The following is a 6,000-nucleotide window of genomic DNA, read 5'->3' as shown; positions in this document are numbered from 1 at the left end:
ATCTAAAGCCAAATTTTACTGAGACAAAATTTCTGGGGTGGGAGGTGGGTCCAGGGAAATTTGCATGTACACCTATATTTGAGAAGAAGCCATATGGGAACAGACAGGAAATTTCATTCTTACATTCTCAACACAGGGAATTTTTGAAAGAAAATATATGTCATTTATTTGCCAGAAAAGTAGAAATCCTAATACTCACTGTCTAAATAGCAAAATGTCAAAAGGGGTAAGATCCAGAAAAAAAATTACAGAAAGAGAAATCATTGAATCCTTTGTCAGGAAGGTGCTGACATCTCTCACAAGTAGAATTCTGTCTCTATTGTCACTGACTGCAGAGGGAGATGAGAGTGCTGCTTGTTATCACAGCGGGGGCTGTATATTCAGCTGAAGAGTCTCCATCACCATGGTATTTTCAACAGCTCTCAATTTTAATCATCAAGCTTCACTTTACAGATGGAGAAAGCTTTTTAGTTCCCTTCCCCCTTTTTAACAGGTGGTAAAAGGATTTGCTGAAGATACGTAAGATTCTGGCAACTGCAAAAATAGATGTTCATCCTCTGAATTCTGGTCCCATATCCTAATTAAAAGAAATTGATGTCATCCTTCCTTCTGTGTTGTGAAATACATAGTTAAGTATAGCCTATATTAGTTTAGCAGCAGGTTGTTTTTCTGATAAATGAAGAAGTACATATATTAATTTCAGCTGTCAGCATGGATGGGGATTGTTAGGAGATGGGGGAAAGAAAATGCCAAACAGAACCAGGATGTTTATCTTTGCAATTCTGAATAAGCACCCAGCTGCACAAAATGTCTTTCAGAAAGGAGCATCTTCTCTTGCTGTTTCTTGTTAATCTAAAAGACATTTAGATCAATAAGCTGCATTATGAAAGGGGGCATGGGCCCCCTTGTCTCTCCATGACTTTTCCATTGTTGTTCCTACGTGTACAGGCTACAGCTTTCCCTTAGTTTTTACATGGTTTTCACATGTGTTTTATTTTCCTGCTCGTCACTAAGTCTCCCTCTGAAGAAAGTTTGTTCTTTTCACTGTTGGCATTTGATGTTTTGGGCTGGAGTGACTCTTTCCTCAGAAAAGAATGAGCTCCTTTCTTGCCCTCCGTGACCTTGTTTTGCTGTACCTGTACAAAACAGGCCATCGCTGGTGACTGCTGTGGTTCTTATGGGTGGCACAAAGCAGCTGCTCCTCCTGCTTCAGAGGAGAACCCCAGGGAAGGGGGTGCTCTCAGTCTCAGTGAGTCACTCATAGCACACAAGTCTTAAAATGCTAGCTTTAGTTTGCTGCTATGCACTTTTGGCAGTGAAACATAAATATTTAGTCGCTGTTGCAAAGACAGGGATTGACACTTAACATGAAAAAAAAAGGAAATTGCCTACGAATGGGCTGTATGTTGTTTCTTCTGGCAGTAACATCTTTCAGCATGAAGGAGAAACAGCTGAGCCTTTGCATGTTGATTTCTTAATAAAAATAAATCATAATATGGGCTCTTATTCCAAGTACAAAGTATTTGATTTTAAAATAATTGTTAAAAAGCAAGATCCATCACAGATTTTGTAATAGGGATTCCTCTTCTCCAGCAAGTTGATTTTCTGTGCCCAAGCCCAGGCACTAGGAGGCAATTCTGTGTCTTTCATTCTTCCAAAATACAGAATGTAAATTGTATTGATGCTGTTCCCCTTATTAGTCTTCAGAAAGAAAAGGGTGCCTGTTGAACCACCAACCTGCTGAGCACCTGCCTAGGACAGCAGCTCTCCTGCCCCCGCCTATCCAGCTGCAGCAGAAAGTAGTCAGCAATAAGGATAGCGGTTCCAGAAAGGGTGATTTTTCTTCCAGGTAGCAGATGAGATGGTAGGACAACCCGTTACAGCAGAACAAAAGTGACTGCACACAACTGGAGGTTGGGAATATTTGTCTCTGTAACCTTAGTCTGCTTCTGTAGAAAGAGAGAAAGCAGGAAGAAAGTAAGAAGTTGGCTCTAGGGCTCAGCAACGCAGATGGAAGTGCCTGCAGCTCCAGGACAAACTCAGGTGGCCATCTTGTGTTTCCAGCCTTCAGAGAGCTCGATGATGTTGTGCCACGTCATGTTTGGGTTTCCCAGCTGCTGCTGAAGACCAAGAGCTCCCCTATCACTGGTTAGCAGGGGAACACCCACAGTGAGCTGTGGTGAAGTCAAGTGCAGAGCTCATTTGGTGCATCTCACAGAAACACAAGAGAATGTCGTGGGTAGGAGAGGCCGCCTGATAACACCCACCGCAGAAGTGTGGGGGTGGACAAAGGAAATTTCCTTGTCAGCTTGGGAATGTGATAAAGAGTGCAAATAGGCAGGCAGGCAGGCAAACAAACACTAGTAAAACAGCTATTCTTGGTTTGTGGATTCTGTCAGCCCAGGTGGCTCCAGCATACCAAACTCATCATCTCCACTTAAGGTTTGTCTTTCTCTTTTCCCCATAATCTTGCATAAACCTCTTAGCTGTTTCTAATTTAAGAAAAAAGGTGCATGGTGTGTATGGGGAATTCATGCTGTATTTCTTGTAACTTAGTCCAGGTCCAAGACTCAGCTGGGGCTTTCCTGCAAGGAAGGGGTCCTGGTTTGTCCTCTTTTCCCTTCTGGAGCCCTTCTTTGCCTGTCACCTAATCCTGCCGGAGCAAAGACAGCATCACTTTCCAAAACTCCTTCAGGTTCCTAGATCCCTGCCACAGTGTTCAGATGTCCTAGCATTTTCACCATGCCCTAAAGATGCTCACTGGGGTATGGAAGAAATGCAGATCTTGGGCAAATATTTATGCCCCAGCAGAGCAGGAAAGGGAGGTAATCCATGCTTTTTCTGCTTGGATAAAGCCTAAAGAGGTATTAAAGAGTTATCCAGGTGAACCAGCTATGCTTGGTTGGGCATTATGGTATATGGGTTAAAGAATGTAGGAACTGCAAGAAGAGATGAAGAGTAGGAAGTACTAAATACCCAGAACAGCTTATGGCCAGAGCAAACCAAACTACCTGACCAAAATTAAGTAAGAAGTACAATAGAGGAATTTAAGGTAACTAAAGGGAATTCAATGCAGAAAAGAAAGTTAATTTTCACTGTAAAATTTAAACTAAACAGCTTGCTTTTTTTGCTTTATTAAAAACAAAAAAACAAACAAAACCACAAAAACCAACAAACCAAAAACCCAGTGCTGAACAAGGAAGGCAAAAAAGGGCATGTGCAGTGTTTCTTTCTTCTGTCCTACTAATTTTCTTTCAGGATCTTCCCTTGGAGATGCACTGGTCCTGTACCCAGTGCATAGTTTTTCTGCTCTCAGAACTATCTTGTTCTGCTAATGGGAACAGAACACAGAGCAAAAAAATATGCCTATATACATATAAACACGTGCATGTGTGCGTACATATATATATATATACATTTAAACACTGTCTTTAAGAATTCACTTGCTGCCTTTGGATGCTCACTGGCATGGAGCATGAATAGCATGAAAGCATTCAAAGGTAGCAAGTGAACATGTCAAGAAAGAAAATTCTTTGTTGTTCTTCTCCTCTGTCCTCCACAGTAAATGGTGAAATACGAAGTGTTAGCAGGCCTGCAGTCATGGGGCCCAAGGCTTGGATAGGAGCAGGGAGAGCAGATTTTGCCTTCAGCTTCTGAGGTGCCAACAAACAAACAGAAAAAATGTAATATAGGTAACAGTTCTATCCCCAACACCACCTTTCAATTTTTTTTTTTTAAATAAACACTCCTGATCCTAGGGTGAGAATGGAAAAACAGCATTTTAGAACTAAATTGACAAAAATACTGTAATAAAAGTGGTAGAAAGGGAAACTGACATTCTAGTGAAAGGGAAAATGTGAGGCAGTAATTGTACTTTTTTTTTTAAATGCATGTGAAATGTGAAGCAACTGTTAACAGAGTAGGAATCTCTGGGAGGCAAGGGCAAGTGGCTGCTTCTCCTGCTGAAACAAGAACTTGTGGGTATTCTCAGAGTGGGAGACTAGACTTAGTGAACTTGTAAGCTGTGGTATTGTGGTATATCTTCCAACAGCATAAGTAAGAAGGAATTAATAGTCTTAGATTGTAAGAAACCACTTGTCTCATTTTACTTAAAACAATGAGTGAGGAGGGAAAAGGAAAGACTCTCTCGAAGGACCCTTTGCTTACTCCAATTTAAAATACTGTATCTATGAAATGATTTAACCATATCTGTGTAAACTTTGCTTTTACATAGCATGTCCACAACTAATAGGGAAGGGATGCTCGTGTGGACCACCTGTTTCCTCTTCACGGTCCGACTGTTTCTACAGAAGTCACATTGATTGCATGATAAGTAATGTTAAGAGCTTAGCAATCTAACACGGCATTGGAGCTGAAAGGGAGAGGCTGTGACTCTCTGTGGACTACCACTGAGGTAGAGATCATGTATGGGTGGTACATCACAGCTTGAAAAACACCCTGCAAACTCCATCCCTGCAGCAACTTGGGAGATGCAGAGGAATGTAGCAGTGTGACCTTTATAAACAGCTGAGTTATGCTCAATTTTCTTCTTGTGGCTTGGATATGGAGAAGCATAGACCGCCTGTGTGACTTTGAAAACTTCAACGGAAATGAAACAGGAAGCCAGATCCTTTCACAGCTTGTTGATCTGTGAAGACGAGCTGAGTCTGTAGAGACTCATTTTCTAACCCCAGTAAAAGCAGTCAGGGGAGAGAAATCCAGCTGGGGTTGATACTCTGGAGAGGAGATGCAGAGGCGACATGACAGAAAGGCCAGCAAGAACAGAGACCACTTCACTGAACAAGAAAAGCGAAGCAGAATTAGCTCAGAGAGAAGTGCTGGTAAGATCATATTGCTGTGGTATAAATTTTGGCATGTCAACAAGCTGGTGATCAGCTGAGAAAAATCCTGTGCTGCTGATTACAGCTACATGGGTACTACTTTTACCTATGTGTCCAGCTACCTGACCTTGATAGTAGTAATAAGTTACGTTAAACAAGGAAATGGTTCTTGGCTGTTAAAAATGGGCTTGAAAAACTGAAGGAGGAGCCTGTCATCAGTTCTGTGTTTAGGCTTCCTACTTTTACTGGCTTGGATGCTGTTGCCTTTGTCTCAGCATTCGTTTTGAATTGTTGCATTCTTTGTGCCATGATTGTAATTCTGCTGCTCACCTTCAGATGAGCACAGCAGTTGCTTTGGCTGCTGATTTGTGGGTTTATACAGACATGGTTAAAATGTCTTCACACTTGCTTAGCAATGGCTTTCAGTATAAGCTTTTGCTGTAATTGTTGTGCAGTCTCACGTGGGTACAAGCAGACGGAGGTAGTCACAGTCATGGCTGCAGCTTGGAAATGACATGGCCTGCAGAAAAGCCTGGAGGTTCATGTTGTGGGAAAATTCTAATTCTCCCCCAAAGGAAGAAAATGTCATAAATATCCCTAAGCAGTAGAACTTTGCCATGAGGACCTAGCTTTGTTTGAGTATCACAAACATATGCAAAATGCCATGACCGGGAAGTCTGGAGGAAGAGAATCCAGCTTAGGCTGCTTCCAGTCTGAGCTCCATGGAGCTGCCCCTTTGTCCCTGCGGAGCTGCTGCCTACTCAGAGGGAAAGCAGAGGATGCACTATTTCTGCTGAAACCTGTTGAATGCATGGGCTGTGTAAGGCCTTCTCTGTCTCTGTACATTGTTCTGTTGGAGCAGGTCCAGAGGACAGCCATGACGTTGATAAGAGGGCTGGAGCACCTCCAGGAAGACAGGGTGAGGAAGTTGGGGCTGTTCAGCCTGAATGAGAGGAGATTGTGTGCAGATCTCATAGCAACCTTCCTGTATCTGAAGGGGGCCTATAGGGAAGCTGGAGAGGGACTCTTTGTCAGGAACTGTAGTGACAGGACAAGGGAGAATGGATACAAATTGAAAGAGGGGAAATTTAGGTTAGACATTAAGAAGAAATTCTTTACCGTGAGGGTGGAGCAACACTGGAACAGGTTGCCCAAAAAA

Source organism: Coloeus monedula (assembly GCF_965178545.1).
Source record: "Coloeus monedula genome assembly, chromosome: 1".
Taxonomy (NCBI): Eukaryota; Metazoa; Chordata; class Aves; order Passeriformes; family Corvidae; genus Coloeus; species Coloeus monedula.
The sequence above is the reverse complement of the archived record's forward strand: the minus strand, read 5'-3'. Positions refer to the sequence as shown.